This window comes from Cannabis sativa, chromosome 7 (assembly GCF_029168945.1).
Source record: "Cannabis sativa cultivar Pink pepper isolate KNU-18-1 chromosome 7, ASM2916894v1, whole genome shotgun sequence".
Taxonomy (NCBI): domain Eukaryota; kingdom Viridiplantae; phylum Streptophyta; class Magnoliopsida; order Rosales; family Cannabaceae; genus Cannabis; species Cannabis sativa.
The window spans coordinates 10,328,897-10,346,691 of NC_083607.1; the positions used below are offsets into that span (position 1 = coordinate 10,328,897).

A 17,795-nucleotide genomic window follows, 5' to 3' on the forward strand; every position below is an offset into this window, starting at 1 on the left:
ATAACAAATAAATTTTTCTGGTTTGTGAACCTCTCGTTCACAATAACATGAGTTTCTATTGTACTTATACGTGTAACGTACAAACCTGAAGACAAACCAGGTAATTTTTCTAATATGTATTTTTTTCTTGAAACAATAGATGTAATGCAAAGATATTCAAAATTATTTTCATCTATTGTCTCAATATGATATCCATTACGACGTATATCTTTGAAACTCAACAGATTCCTTTTTGATTTGGTGGATAATAAGGCATCATCTATAATAATTTTTGTTCCTCTAGGCATCAATATAATTGCTCTTCTGGAGCCTTCAATTAAATTTGCAGTGCCTGATATTGTATTAACATTTGCCTTCATTCTTGATAAATTTGAAAAATATTTATCACTTCTAAGTATTGTATGAGTGGTTGCGCTATCCACCAAACACATATCATCACCATTATTTGTAGAATCATGTATAGAATGACAAATGTCCATTACTTCATTAACAAAAAAAACATAATAAGTTCAAAATATAAATGCTTAAATATTAAAAGTTCATAACATAAACATGCCAAATAAAATAAACACCTTAAAGTAAATAAATGATAATAAAAAAAAACATAACAAAGAAAAGTGACTAATTGTGGACATTCCCATCTCCATTATCGATATTCATGTTGTTATTAATGAGATCTTCATTAAAAAAATCTGCAACATCTAAGTGCGTAATATCCAAAGGCTCTTTGAGAAAACCATCATCTTGATAGGCAAAATTTGCTTCTATTTTCTCCTTTCCTTTCACAGATGCTTGATAAAGATCAGCAAGGTGTTTTGCCGTACGACAAGCACGTGCCCAGTGTCCTTTTATTCCACATCTGGAACATAAATTTTCAGAATTTCTATGATTATTATTTTGAGGACCTTTTCGCTTGTTCTCAGTAGTTGTGCTTTTCATTGGAGTATATGAATTTTTATTTTGACCATTACGATGCCAAACATTGCTTCGACCGCGATCGCGACCTCGACCGCGACTTTGATTATGGTCACGACTACGTCTATTACTTCGATTATGATCAAGACTACGACTATGATTATGATTGTCAGCAATTGTAGCATTCACTTCAGGGAATGGAGCAGACCCAGTTGGGCGAGATTCATGATTTTTCATCAAAAGTTCATTATTTTGCTCAGCTACTAGAAGGCATGAAATCAATTCTGAATATTTTTTAAAATTTCGCTCTCTATATTGCTGCTGCAGGAGCACATTAGAGGCATGAAAAGTAGTATATGTTTTTTTCTAACATTTCATAGTCAGTAACTTTTTCTCCACACAACATTAATTTAGAAGTGATATTAAACATTGCAGAGTTATAATCACTTACTGATTTAAAATCTTGCAACCTCAGGTGCAACCAATCATTCTTAGCCTTTGGCAATATGACAGTTTTTTGATGGTCATATCTTTCTTTCAAATTTTGCCAAAGCACAAGAGGATCTTTTACGGTTAAATATTCATATTTTAACCCCTCATGGAGATGATGGCGAAGGAAAATCATAGCCTTGGCCTTATTTTGTTTTGTTTCAGTATTTTGATCTTTGATGGTGTCTCCAAGACCCATAGCATCTAAATGGATTTCAGCATCAAGAATCCATGACAAATAGTTTTTTCCAGAAATATCAAGTGCCACAAAATCAAGTTTTGCAAGGTTTGCCATGGATAAAACTATATCAATATAAAGTGTAAATTATTAGACATATACATAAACTTTGAAAAAAAAATACAACAAAATATAGTACAATATAGAATAAGATAATAAGATTAAACAATATAATATGATAAACAAATCAACACACATATATAATATATAAGCATCTATATAGATATATATAAGCATAGACATATATTGTATAAATATTAATTCATTAAAAAAAAATGGCTAACTCGAATGTGTTTCAGTCAGATGAGTATATATATATATACATATATATATATATATATTTAGTGTATCATGACTTTGAAGCAATTCGAGATCACATAACAAAAACATTGTCATACCTTGGTTAGAGGCTCGTGCTGATAACGTGTTATGAAATATTAGTATTATGTAATATTATAATTTAGAGAAAGAAAATAGAGAAGAGATGAGAATTTTCTGAGTGATTTATTCCAATAGGTGATCTCCTATTTATACACATACAAGAGTCAAATATTAAGAAACTAAGAGAAAGGGAAACTAAGAAAAAGGAAATGTTGATTACATTAATGGAAATAAATAAAAGATTTGGACATCCACATAATAAATACTATTTATAACATATTAAATAATATATTCAACATCACATGTGAAAAAAAGGCAGCAAATTGGTATATACATAGCTTTATCTTTTGTCGTATTACGGCAACATTATTTTTAATTATTATTATTACTTGCGTAATAATAACCAATACGTAATTACGTACAGGTTTCCCACCATATATATGTATCCTAGAACGTTTTGAGTCTTTGATTTGACAAGTTCACAACCCATTATATATAATATAAATAAAATAGCTAGGAGAGGTTATAAGATAAGTAATTTAGTGAATCAAATATTATTGGGTTTGTTATAACTTTATCATCAGTAGAAAAATATGGAGACTGCAAAAATATTCCTTGTTGTTTTTCTTTCGGTGGCCATTCTTCTTGTTGCTTTGACTTTGTTCTGTAGGCGACGACGCCATACTTGGCTCGGATTAGGCGGTGGAAATAGTGGCGGAGCTCCTCATGACCCTCATCATCACGGAGGTGGCGGAGATCCTTTAGGCGGAGGTGGCCATGGAGGTAGTATGGTTTAATTAAAGCATGCTGTAGAAGTATAGATCGAGAATTGATTATGATGATTTCTCTCTCTTTGATAAACTTTCAAATTTTGGGTTTAGTATATATGTTAATTATGCGTGTGTAAGATATAGAGGTTAAGTATTGTCTCTGTATAGGCTGGTGTGAAACTACAATTTTTTAGTTCTTTCATTGTTTTTGTAAGCTCGATGATCAATGATTATTTTTATTAAATTGATCTGAGAAAGAAATTAACTCATGTTTGCTCAATTTAATTACAGTTTCCAATTAGATACGTATAACAGATATATGCACTTATTGGTATATTTATATATAGTACTGGGTTATCCTTCCGTTTCAATATAGATTTTTTTTTTTTTTGTCTCGCAGTGCTATATCGTTCCGTAAAAAAATACAAATGGTTTTTAATTTGTATAATTTAAAAGCATATGGGGTTGATGATGACAACATTAACCTAATAACAAAATGGTAACCTACGATGAACTAATCAATGTATTTTTTTTCTTTTAATAATATACTTAAAATACTAATTAATTATGAAAATAACCTAACAAATCTTAATTACAATAATATTCTATCCACGTCACAAAAAAATGTCCTAATTCTAAATTAATATGTTTGAATTAGGAATGCACACGGGACGGAAAATTTACGGGGAGTCCTTCCATCCCATCCCTACTTATTCCTTATTGTGGACCGAGCGGGGAATCCCAATATAAAAATAAAGTTTATTTTAAAAATTTAAACATATAAAATTATTAAATTACATAAAAATTAAAATATTATATATTATTTATTATTCAATATACTAATTATTATATAAAAACACAACTTAATAAATTACAAAAATGACACTATAGTATACTAAGAAATTACATATACCTATTATAAAATATAAAATATTAATAAAAATATAATTAATAAAGTAAACGGGTCCTCGTCGGGGCAGAGAGTGTCATCCCGTCTCCGCCCCGTTTAATATTCAAGGATTAAAAATTGTCCATGTCCCTGCCCCATTTTCCCATTTATACAGAGAATAAGGGTAGGTCTCTAACTACAAGGCCTATCCCCATAAAAAAAATGTGCATCTCTATTTAAAATGAAATCAATCATGAAATATTACTTTTCATTTTTTGCATTGTCAAGACTAAAAAATAACTTTTTCGTTACTCTTACTTATGATGTTGAAAACAAACTAATTAGTAACTTTTTCATAAAAATACTATATTTTTGTGTTATATAATTTGAGATATATTTTGGCTACTTCTAAAAATAGAGGTATATACTACTAAAATTAAAAATATTTATCATTAACTACAAAAATAGGTTTTCCCGACGTTTTTAAATAGTCGTTTAAAGTAATCCCGTCGGTTTTTATAACCGTCGTAAAACGGGCATAATAGGCGACGATTCAAAACCGTCGCTAATGTGAGTTTCCCGACGGTTTAAAATCGTCGCCTATAATTGGGTATAGGAGATGGTTTATAACTGTGCCCTATACTATAGGCGTTGGTTTTAAACCGTCGGGAATGGAAAAAAAAATGAAAAAAATATATATTTTCTCCCATTTTTTTCTCCATTAGCTTTATAATTTTACCTAAATTAAAATAAAACAACTAATTAATTTTGTTACAATAACGACTAACTTTAAAACACATTAAATTTATACAATAACAAAATAAATATATATAATAAATAAAAAAGTATAAAAATAAATAAATATATTTATACCGAGCTTGGAGAGAGAGAAAGAGAGAGAGGGAGACGGACGAGAGGTGGTAGTGGTCCGACGTATGAGACAAAGATGAGAGGGAGACGGACGGGAGGTGGTAGTGGTCCGACGTATGAGCTAGACGAAGATGAGAGGGACACCAACGGGGAGGTGGTGGTGGTCCGACGTATGCGACGAAGAGTAGAGAGACAAGAAGAAATGGAGATCGAGAGAGGGAGGAAGACGGCGAGAGAGGAGGGCGATGGTGCGGAGGCATGGGTGGGGTTTTGGAGAGTTAAGATTTTCGTTTTAGGGTGTGGGAAATGGAGAAGAAATAGGTGGGCATGTGGAAAATAGAGAAAAAGTAGGTGGGCATGTGGGAAATGTGGCAAGAAGTAGGTGATGATTTTTCAATGGACCCTTATAGGCGACGGTTTAAAACCGTCGCCTATAGTATAGGCAACGGTTTTAAACCGTCGCCTATAAAGGTCCATTAAAAAATTGCATTTTATTAAAAAACGTCGCCTATTTTGTTTACTACAATTTTAAACCGTCGGGAATACTAAATTTTTCCCGATAGTTTTAAATAGTTACTTAATTTTTTTAGCGACGGTCCCCGAAAAAAATCGTTTTGAGGACCGTCGCGAATTCTGATATTTGTAGTAGCATTTAAATAATATTTATTGATCAAGAACACTAAATGCTATATAAAAATATTTATTATTGAATATTTACATATGCAAATATTTAAACAATAAATAAATAGTAAAATAAATAATTATTCATTGTAACATTTAAGCAATTATAATGTTTATCTTCAACAATAAATTGGCTATTTTATCAAAAGTAATGTTCATCGTTAACAACAACTGCATAATTAAATTTATTGCCACCAATAGTTGATCTACTTCTGTGATATCAAATAATATAAAAGTCATCGATCTTTCATCTTCGACAAGTCTTCAAAATTTGCAGCATTGGTCAATTTTATTCTGCACATAGCAAATAATCAATAAATTTTATCATATAATATATGTGCTTGAATTCTCAAAATTCGACAAGAAGTTACCTTCCATAATGGATAACCATAAAACAACTCGTAGGTAATTCTATTTTTTCTTACTACACAGTCAACACCATATCAGTATTTTCCATTAGAAGAGTCGCTATTCTTCTTTATATCAATTGGGCCACTACTCTTTTCCATTATACTATGCTACAAAATTAATTTTAATTAATTTATAGGGAAATTTACGGCATAAATACTTATTTTGTTCATTTTGTTGCTAATAAGTACCCAATTTTAAAAAATTGTAGCATTAATACTCAAAATCTCACTTCTTAAACTCTGCCGTTGGTACCACCTAACAGACTTACTACTAAGGACACGTGTAGTGTCCTGATAATTCCTCTTTTTTTTTTCTTCACCTAAACAAATCAATAATCATTTAAAACATATATGGTAAAAAAAAACATAAATCACTAAATCTAATTGCATCTGACCTAGCTTTATGAAAAAAAAAATTGCATCTGACCTAGCCACCCACCTACACAATCCTCCACCATCATACCACCACATGGGAATCGATCAAGCAATTCGCACCACCAAAAAGGAGAAGAAACCCAATCGCAACATCTCTCTCCTAAACCCATTGTACCTAAGTAATCGCACCTTAAACCCATAAATGTAATCCTTTCCGACGATAACGAGTGATGAGCAGCTTGAAACGCCATTTACAAGTTGAAGAAAAAGGAAAGTGGAAGGAAGAGCTGGTATGGTGCAACAAAGGGAGTTTGTCTTCTTTTTCTTCTAAAACCGAGGCTTTGGAGGGGATGTGATTTGCACTAATTCATTTATGTTGATTTTTGGGATTTTATGTTGTAATTTCAGGTTGAGGGGTGTGTGATTTCTTTGAATGGGTGGACATGAAATGTTGTGTGAGGTGCAGAGAGGGCTAATTGATGGATTATGAGAAGAATGATTGATGAATGAGCATCAATTGATGGATTATGAAGCAAATGAAGGATTGGAAAATAAAAGAGGGTTAATTGGTCATGTTCATGAGTGTTGTTTTCATTCATGAGTGTTAAAAACTTTGAAAAACCATGTGTTGATTGTGGTTATGTTTGTTGTTCTCATATTTATGATAAATTAGTGTTTGACTGAGGTGAAATTTTAATTTCATGCTCTTATATTATGTAACTGCAATGCCAATTTGGCTTATGTTAATGAATAATGAAATCAAAATCTTGTAACTACTATCCTGTTCAATCAATATGATAAACTGTTATTTTTGTTGTTGTCATATTTATGATAAATTAGTGTTTGATTGAGGTGAACAATATATATCTTTTTTTAGTTCAATTGAATCGCTTTAGCTCTGCATTTTTTTAAGGTTGCTTAATTGTACATTATGTTATTTAAATCTTTGTAAATAAATTATCTGATTCTAAATTCCACAGCTTGATGATTAAGTTTGAAAGAATGTTACTCAATTCCTATTTATTGGAATATGGTTTTAGAAACTAGAGATACACAATATTAATATTGAGTACTGAGTGTTGTGAAAGATACATGTTGTACACAAAATATAGTTTTACAAACTAGAATATGCTTGTGCCGTTTGCTATATATAGTAGATGCATGTTGTGAAAACTTTTCTTGCATTTCAAAATCTGTTGGCATCATAATTGAGAAAATAATAGTTTTAGTGTTGTAACACTAAGAATATACCTGCTGAAAAAACCAGTAAAAAATAATAACAATTAAAAACACAGTTGAAAGTGTGACTAAAAAGGGTAGCAATTGAGAGCTCAAAACCAGTAGAAATAGCTAAAAAAAACCCCAGTAAAAACATTGTTGAAAGTGTGACTAAAAAGGGTAGCAATTGAGAGCTCAAAAACTAGTAAAAAAGAATTTGAAAACCAGTAAAAATACTACTGAATATGTGACTGAAAAGAGTAGCTATTGAGAATTCAAAAACTAGTAAAGATACTGTTGAAAAACCAAATTAACTACTGGTTTACATTCTATTTGAACTACTTTGCTATAAGGATTTTAATTGTTCAAAAACCAGTTAAAGAACAAAAAAAATTACTAATCCAAGCAAGTAAAAAGGGACAATTTCCCAATTATTTAACTTGTTCAAAGAACAACATTTCAATGCTTAATTCTGAGATCAATAATAAACAAACTTTTTAACAAACAAAATTCATATATTCTTTATCATATGTCTAAACATCCACCATAACATCATGTACAACAAATAGAATCACATGATATATCATCTGTCATTTTTTTACTTCAAAAAAGAAAAGGTCCAAGGCAAAGGCCCTTTAGCCAACAAAACCATACCCAACTTAACACTACTTCACCAAAATAAAACTAAAGCAATCATAACTACCATAAAACACGTATTAAAAAGACCACTACTGGGCATTAGGTAGTTGTTGGGATGAACTAGCTTCTCTTGCCTTTTGCTTCATTCTCCGCTTGTTCCTGTTCACAGTTTTAGGGTCTGGATTTTTCTTGGGGGGATGACCCTTCATTTTCTTCTCAGTAGGAGGATCCTGAGACAAGTAATTTAAAGGGATAGGTTATAGTTACAATTCAAGAAATTACAATTCAAATAGAAGTTTAATTTGAAGAAATATACTTGATTGACTTTTTTGGTTCTTACAACTAGTTTTAATATGCCCTCGTTGTTTGCAGTTTAAACACTGGTTGGTTTGTGGCGTTTTCTTCAATTTAGTTGCACCTACTGGAGGTTCATCCCTTTCTCTGTTCCTTGATTTTTTTGGCCTCCCAGGCAATATAGTTTCAGGTGGAGGAAGGATTGGACTTTTCCCTTTATTCTCCCATTCATCAGGACTAGGCATTGGTGCAATACCCTTTGCATAGATAGCTTTGAAGGCTTCCTTCTTGGAGCAAGGATCCACAAATTGGTATTCATCAAGATTAGAAAACCATATACAAGCTATGCCATGACCACATGGTATACCTGTTAGATCAAATGATCTACATGTACATGTTCTTGTCTCCAAATCAACAGATAATACTTGGCCTGTTATGTAAGTAACTTGAAATGATCCACCAATTGACTTTGTGCAAATGCATTGTTGTGCTACCTTTTTGTTCTTCTCAATGATATCAAAGATCCTCTTTCCAACAGAAAAATTCCATTTAGAGACACTATCTGCTTGCACATCCTTTCCATCAACCAGAAACGTATTGACTCTAAAAGAGTGATTATCATTTTGTCTCTACTATCTAAGACTGCTGAATTAAAGCTCTCACACAGATTGTTAAGGAGCATATCACACTTTACTGAAGTCCTAAAGTGTGATTTTGACCATTCTGTGGGTGTCTTTTTCATCAACCAATTATATGCTGGTTCAGAAATCTCCTTCAAGTGATTCATTTTTCTTTTGAACTCTTCAGAGGTAGTCGATCTAGCACATGCCCATAGTGCTTGTTTCAACAACAATCCAGGAAACTCCTTGAAGTTTTCATAAAGATGTCTCACACAGAATCTAATTTCAGAGCCTTCAAAAGTTGTACCCAAAGCTTTCTCGAGGCCTTTCTGTCTATCACATAATGAAAGTGAAGCTTCTTGTGTCTGCTACATTTATGTCCTCTTTAACCAGCCCGACAAACCATGTCCAACTGTCAGTATTTTCTTTCTCAACAACAGCATATGCAAGAGGAAACGTACTATTATTTGCATCTATCACAATTGCAACAAGTAACATACCTTTGCAATAACCTTTCAAGAAGCATCCATCTAATCCTATGATGGGTCTACAATACTTGAAACCAACTTTACATGCTTCAAGACATATGTACACCCTTTCAAAAACTCTTTTCTCATTGACCAAGTTGGTTTTGATCAAAGCTGTGCTACCTGGATTGAGTTTTAATATTTGTGTACAATAGTCGTGAAGAATTGCATATTGGTCTTTCACTGTACCATTAATAATGTGTCTAGCTTTATTTTTAGCCCGATAAAAAGTCCAAAAGGAAACTTTGGAGTACTTACTATCAGATGTCATCTATCTGTAAGACTTGAAGTTCATGTCTGGGTTTTGTCTGAACTTCTCCAAGTACTGTTTTGCAATCCAGACTGCATCTACTAAGCTGTTCTCGAATACAATCCCACAATTATGGTTGCCTTTCATTTTATTGATCCTGAATGTTGTGCCATCATCTCTCATTCTTCTAGCATAAAGAAGCCATGTACACCCATTGCCCTTGCATTTAGCTCGAATCCTTAAACTATCGTTGGATACATATACTTGAATTCTCTATCACTAGTAACAAAATACCCTTTCAAAGCTTTTCTTAAATGCTCATTAGTAGGGAAAAACATACCCTCTTCGAACTTGATCTCCTCAAGCTTAGTCCTTGGATCAAACTCCATGTTAGACTTTTTTGACCGATGCACATCTTCATCATCACTAGGCAAGCTTCTTAATTCATCTTCCTCTTCATAGCCCCCCTCAGAGTCTTCTTGGTTAATTTGGCTGCAAAAATTATTGACAGAACCCCACCATTTACTTGGATCTGCAATGCCCTCTTCCTATAAGTCTTTAGCCACAGGAGCATATTCTTCTTCCTTAAATACATCATCTAGCTGGGCTTCGGTTTGGCCTTGAGCAGCATGCTCACTTGTTTAAGTTTTAGATCCAATTGAACCTTCAAAAATAGTCTTTTCTTGGGCCTCACAATCTGAAAAAGAAAAAAAAAAACAAAAAATATTAATTAAAACAATTAAAAACATGTCAATAATGTATAAATATATAGAGCATATAGAGTGAAGGGTAGCAAGCAAGACTCTGATAATAAGATGTGGTTTTTAGCTCAATAAATACGAGAAAGAAAGGCAAGGAAGCTATAATAAAACATGTAAGTTCATCGTGTTAGTTATTACTAGTGCCATATATTTTGGTTGTTGTTGTATAGCTCAATAAATTTTATCACTGTATCATATTATAATTGAACATTACACAATAATGATCATAAATTTTTAAGAACTATTTTTATCTTCCAAAAGTTTTTGACAGAAAGTAGAAAAATAAAGTGATATTGGTAAACTCTATTTCTTTATAATACTTCTCTGTGATAGGACCATATGTACATTTATTGGTTATGATAAAATAGTAATATATGCTATTACATAAGTACATGGATTCTATCTACAATTATGTGTGAACCTAAAACAGAAAAGTCATATTCTAGCATAAAGTAAAAAGAACTTTTGTAAAAATTCAAATAGTCCAATAAAGACATGCCAAATAAAAAATGCAAAGATTCTAATTGTATAGTCAAACAAAACAACAATACCCAATTTTGTTTCCCACAAAAATTACTCCATCATAATAAAACAAAATAAATGTCTAACGATACCATCACTCAACACAAATATATATATATATATTTAACACAGATTTTGAGAAGAAAAGCACTACAGTTACACAATAAAAAATCCTCCAAATTTAATCAGGTCATTTCTCCAAGACAACCCACAAGAAAACAAAGACAAATAAAATAGAAAAAGAAACCATGTTAAGGAAAAAGTAAGAACCCATACCGCAGTAATCGTCCTCATCCATTGATGGCTCTCCCAAGGTCTTTCGTGTGGTGTGATAGTGATGGGCGATTGGAAGGTGTTCGCTTGGAAACTGGGTTTAAGAAGAAAGAAGGTGTGAAATGCAGTCCCGATCTCTCATGTTGTGGTGGTGAAGGACTGCATGGGTGGGTGGCTAGGTCAGTGCTTTTAGATTTACTAATTTAGTTTTTTTTTTTTTTTTGATAATATATGTTTTAAACGATTATTAATTTGTTTATTTTTATTTTAATTAGTTTTATGTATTTACTTGATTAATTAGGTAAAAATAAAAGGAAGAATTATCAGGACACTACACGTTTCCTTAGTAGTAAGTCTGTTAAGTGGTACCAACAACAGAGTAGAAGTGAGATTTTGAGTATTAATGCCGCAATTTTTAAAAATTAGGTACTTATTCGCAACAAAGTCAACAAATGAGTATTTTTGCCGCAAATGCTAAATGCTAAATGCTATATAAAAATATTTATTATTGAATATTTACATATGCAAATATTTAAACAATAAATAAATAGTAAAATAAATAATTATTCATTGTAACATTTAAGCAATTATAATGTTCATCTTCAACAATAAATTGGCTATTTTATCAAAAGTAATGTTCATCGTTAACAACAACTGCATAATTAAATTTATTGCCACCAATAGTAGATCTATTTCTGTGACATCTGTTGAAATTAAATCCATCTAAGCCTTTCCTAATTATAAGTCGGTTACATGGAAAAACAACTTGCACAAGTATAACAACTACAATACAGTTACAAATAAAAGATCCTAACTAAAATAACAGAAACTGAAGACATATACCTGCCACATCACCAAACTGAGGCCACTTACTCTTCTCCTATTGCAACAATATAAATAAACACTCCCAGTTTCGATTTCTGCCTAGATTTGAATACTAGAGAGAAAGAGAGAACCTGTAATTGCTCTGAGTTCAAAGATAAGAACTCAGAGTTGAGAAATAGAGAGGATAGTAAGAACCAGAGAGAAATCGAAGAGAGTTATTGAGAGAAGGAGAAACAGTAGATAAACTAATGCAGTAGGAAATAGAGACTTACCAGTTCATCTGTAGCTGTAAGCTTCACCAATTATGTATTGGATCTTGAATTTGATAGTGCAAGGGCTTAGCTTTTTCTGAGGTGAGCTCAAGAGGACTACCCCATCAACTAAGGGGGAACCTCTATAAAATACTGTGTTTGATTCTCTTCTTCCCTAACTCTCATCTGCATATTCATTCATTCTCACATTTGAACATTGCATGCATATTCAATAAAAGAAAACCCTAGAAACTAAGCAAGAAAAACCTGATCACTTTTTCTTTTGTTTTGTTTTTGGTAAAGTTAAATGTTTAATCAAATGCTTTGTGTCAAAAGTTTGAGTGTGATACGTGGACAGATTGTGTCCACTTGCTGAAGTGTGAAAGGTCAAGATTGACCTTGTGTTTGTGTGTGTGAGTTGACTTTGTGTAGGGATAGGACTGGAAAATCCCAACAGTGGTATCAGAGCAAGGTTTCTTGCTAAAGAAAGTCAACCCAAGAAGATCAAGAAAGTTATTCAAAGCTTGAAGAACTTGATCCACAGCAAGAAGATTATGCAATTCAGGATTTTGTGGATATTCCTTTGAATGATCCAATTGAAACCTCTCTAACTCAACACTCTATTTCAGATTTCATTAAAATGAGTAATATCAAATTAGATATTGATAGATTTGATGGTTCTAGTGATTACAAGATATGGAGGAGAAAAATCAGATCACTTTTGGCACAACAAAAACTGCTAAGAGTACTTGAAGAACCAATTGAATGGCCAGAAGGCACATCAAGAATCCAACAAGAAGAACTTCTGGAAATAGCAACAGGGATAATAATCTTTAATCTGTCTGATGCAATTATCAGACTTGTGGACAAAGAAGAGACCCCAGCCAAGATTTGGAGGAAATTGGAAGAACAATTCCAACAGAAGTCTCTCACCAACAAAATTTTCTTGAAAGAAAGAATTTTTGGTTTCAAGATAAGTCCAACTAAGTCCCTGGATCAGAACTTAGATGAGTTCTTGAGGATGCACATTGAGTTAGCAAACTCAGGTGAAAATGAGGCTTTGAGTGATGAAAATAAAGCCATCATTATCTTGAATTCACTCCCTGATTCTTACAGAGAAGTGAAAACTGCCATTAAATATGGTAGGACTGAAATAACATTGGATGAGGTCATTTCTGCTTTAAAATTTAAGGATTTGGAAATGAAAAATGAGAAGTCAGGGAACTCTCATGGTGAACTAAATTTCAGTCAAGGGAAGAGTAAATTCAAGAAGACTCCCTACAGGGGTAGGAGTCAAAACCATGGACCTAACAAAGGATCTAACCATGGAAGGGGAAGGTCTCAATCTAAAGGGCCTAAAGACTCAAATGGATGCTTTCATTGTGGAAGAGTAGGTCATATGAGGAAGGACTGCTATTACTGGAAAAGAAGCAACAAAAACAGAAGTGATAGCCAAGAACAGTCAGATAATCACAGATCTGACTACCACTCAAACAGAAATAAAAATCAGCAAGAAGCTAATTACACAGATGGATATGAGAGTGGGGAACTTTATGTTGCTGCATCATCTTTTAAAAATGATTGGATCATAGACTCTGGGTGTAATTTTCACATGATTAACAGTAAAAGTTTTCTTACTGATTTCAGGGCATCAACTGGGGGAAAAGTCATACTTGGAAACAACCAATCATGCAACATTGAAGGTTTTGGAACACTTAGCTTCAAAATGTTTGATGGAGTAATCTGATCACTCACAGGGGTCAGGTATGTCCCTAATTTGGCTAGAAATTTAATTTCTATAAGTGTGGGTATTGTGAGTAAAATTTAGGCAGGTACAATAAGATTAAGCAAGGGATCTATGACTATTATAAAGGGTTACAAGCATTAAGGATTGTACTACCTACAAGGAGAACCAGTAACTCAATGCAACAACTCAGTGGCCATCTCAACAGATGACAAGAAGGCATTCCTATGGCACAGAAGGCTAGGGCATCTCAGTGAGAAAGGATTGCAAGTGATGAGTGAGCAAAACCTACTAGGCAGAGACAAGGTGCGGAAACTTGACTTTTGTGAATCATGCATTTTCGGAAAACACCACAGACTAAAATTCAAGACAAATATACACAAAACTAAACACCCTCTAGAATATGTACATTCTGACTTATGGGGTCCTGAAAAGACTCTAACACATGGAGGTAATGCCTATTTCATGTCTATAGTGGATGATCACTCTAGGAAAGTTTGGATTTTTCTACTTAAAAATAAAAATGATGCATTTACTAGATTTGTTCAATGGAAAACCTTGATGGAAAATATCACTGATTACAAACTGAAACATCTTAGAACTGACAATGGTTTAGAGTTCTGTAATGATATTTTTGACAGCTATTGGAAAGAAGTAGGGGTTCAAAGACATAGAACTGTCAGACTCACTCCTCAGCAAAATGGAGTTGCTGAAAGAATGAATAGGACTTTGATGGATAAAGTCAAGTGCTTGTTACTGCAATCTGGACTTACAAAAGCATTTTGGGGATAAGTTGTGATGACTGCAGCTTATGTAATCAATAGATGTCCAGCCAGTGCTATTGATTACAAGACACCAGAGGAAGTGTGGTCTGGAAAACCTCCAGATTTGTCAAATTTGAAAGTCTTTGGCTGTGCAGCTTATGCACACCAAAGTGTGGGAAAGTTGGAGCCTAGAGCTCTAAAATGCATATTCTTAGGCTACCCAGAAGGCACTAAGGGATACAGGTTGTGGGTAAAGTCTAAACCTGGTCTTAAAACTATTAATAGTAGAGATGTTATTTTTAAGGAAGATGAATTTCCTTGTGTTACTAACAGTTTATCTAGTGCAGAAACTTCTTTACAGCCTAACAATGCAGGTACAAAAGTTGATTACCAAGTTTTGAGTCAAGCTCAAACACCTGGCACCAATCAGGTGGAACACAATGTCCCTGAACTTCATACAAATCAGGTGGAACCTGATATTCAAGAACAAGGAGGTCCAGAATTGAATGTTGACACTAATCAGGTGGAACCTGACACTGAACAACATACAGAAACTGAAGCTCTTGAAGACTATCAACTTGCAAGGGATAGGGCAAGAAGAGTTCCAAAGCCAAATCAGAAATACATGTTAAATGTATGGGAAGAAGTCTTGGCCTATGCTTACCTAGGTGCTACAAGTTTGTCAGAGCCAAATTCCTATGAAGAGGCAATTTCTGGAAAAGATGCTAAGAAATGGCATGGTGCTATGGATGAAGAAATGGTTTCCCTAAAGAAGAACAAGACCTGGATTCTAATCAGAAGACCTAAAGGAAGGAGCATCATTGCTTGCAAATGGTTATTCAAACACAAGGAAGGAAGAACTGAGAATGATCCTATAAGATACAAGGCTAGGCTTGTGGCTAAGGGCTTCACACAAAAGGAGGGGCTAGACTTTACAGAAATTTTTTCACCAGTGGTTAAGTACAAAACCATTCGAATCATGCTTGGACTTACTGTTCAATATGATTTAGAAGTGGACCAAATGGATGTTATCACTGCTTTTTTGCATGGGGAATTAGAAGATGACATACTAATGGAACAACCTAAAGGATACATTGAGAAAGGAAAAGAAGACTATGTTTGTAAGTTGGTCAAGTCCCTATATGGATTGAAACAATCCCCAAGGCAATGGAATAAAAGATTTGATGAATTCATGCACAAAAGGGGATTTCAGAGAAGCTATTATGACTCTTGCCTATACTAAAAGGGTAGTGATATTAAAGAGGCAATCTACTTGCTTTTGTATGTATATGATATGCTTATAATAAGCAAAGAAAGAGCCAAGTTAGAACTCATGAAGAGTTGGTTAAAATCAGAGTTTGAAATGAAAGATCTTGGAATTGCTTCTAAGATCCTTGGGATAAATATCAAAAGGAATAGAAGCAAAGGGCTACTGGTTTTAGACCAAGAGGATTACATCAAGAAAATCATAGAGAAGTTCTCTAAGCGAGATTCAAAAATCACTAAACAGCCTATGACAAACCAGTACATCCTAAGCAAAGACCAATGTCCTAAAACTCAAGCAGAAAAGGAAGAAATGAGTGAGGTGCCTTATTCAAATGCTGTAGGGTCTAGTATGTATCTAATGGTATGCACTAGACCTGACTTAGCTTACTCAATCAGTGTATTGAGTAAATACATGTCAAATCCAGGGAGAGAACATTGGAAAGCTATGAAATGGGTATTCAGATATCTAATTGGTACTAAAAGGGTTGGTTTAAAGTTCATAAGACAAAACAGCAACAACACCATTGAAGGTTACAGTGATGCTGATTTTGCAGGGGACAGGGATAGTAGGAAATCAACTTCAGCTTACTATTTTCTACTAGGAGGAAAATGTGTAAGCTGGAGAGTTCAACTACAACCTGTAGTGGCCTTATCCACTACTGAAGCTGAATATGTAGCAACTACAGAGGCAATAAAAGAGGCTATATGGATTAAAGGGCTTATGAATGATCTAAACCTACTGGACAGAAATCCTATAGTCTATTCAGACAGTCAAAGCTGCATACATCTTTGTAAAAACCCTATGTTCCATGATAGAACAAAGCATATAGGAATCAAGTACCACTTCATCAGAGACAAAGTGACACAAGAAGAAATCAAAATTGAGAAAGTACCAACAGAGGAAAACCCAGCTGACATTGGCACTAAAATCCTAAACCTGGGCAAATTCAAGCATTGCATGGATTTGCTACGTATGGGCAGTGGTGATTAATCACTGCCACATGAGTTAGGACCCTCAGAAAAGACTCAAAAGACACTCAACTATGGTTATGGATTGAGGTGGAATTTGTTGAAATTAAATCCATCTAAGCCTTTCCTAACCATAAGTCGGTTACATGGAAACACAACTTGCACAAGTATAACAACTACAATACAGTTACAAATAAAAGATCCTAACTAAAATAACAGAAACTGAAGACATATACCTGCCACATCACCAAACCGAGGCCACTTACTATTCTCCTATTGCAATAATATAAATAAACACTCCCAGTTTCGATTTCTGCCTAGATCTGAATACTAGAGAGAAAGAGAGAACCTGTAATTGCTCTGAGTTCAAAGATAAGAACTCAGAGTTGAGAAAGAGAGAGGATAGTAAGAACCAGAGAGAAATCGAAGAGAGTTATTGAGAGAAGGAGAAACAGTAGATAAACTAATGCAGTAGGAAATAGAGACTTACCAGTTGATCTGTAGCTGGAAGCTTCACCAATTGTGTATTGGATCTTGAATTTGATAGTGCAAGGGCTTAGCTTTTTCTGAGGCGAGCTCAAGAGGACTACCCCATCAACTAAGGGGGAACCTCTATAAAATACTGTGTTTGATTCTCTTTTTCCCTAACTCTCATCTGCATATTCATTCATTCTCACATTTGAACATTGCATGCATCTTCAATAAAAGAAAAACCTGATCACTTTTTCTTTTGTTTTGTTTTTGGTAAAGTTAAATGTTTAATCAAATGCTTTGTGTCAAAAGTTTGAGTGTGATACGTGGACAGATTGTGTCCACTTGCTGAAGTGTGAAAGGTCAAGATTGACCTTGTGTTT

General features: G+C 33.6%; 1 long non-coding RNA gene across 3 annotated transcripts; it reads right to left on the reverse strand.

Moving 5' to 3' along the window:
* Window positions 1-7,730: 7,730 nt before the first annotated feature.
* LOC115698210 (uncharacterized) lies at window positions 7,731-17,635 on the reverse strand. Of its 3 annotated transcripts, none has more exons than XR_009683458.1 (5): window positions 17,432-17,635; window positions 17,178-17,301; window positions 11,126-12,384; window positions 8,216-10,263; window positions 7,731-8,105 (listed from the first exon to the last, which is right to left on the reverse strand). It is a non-coding gene; the product is annotated as an uncharacterized LOC115698210 (long non-coding RNA). The 3 variants fall into 3 exon arrangements; XR_009683459.1 differs by having other exon boundaries at window positions 11,126-12,089; window positions 12,220-12,384; window positions 17,178-17,635; XR_009683457.1 differs by having other exon boundaries at window positions 17,178-17,635.
* Window positions 17,636-17,795: the final 160 nt, after the last annotated feature.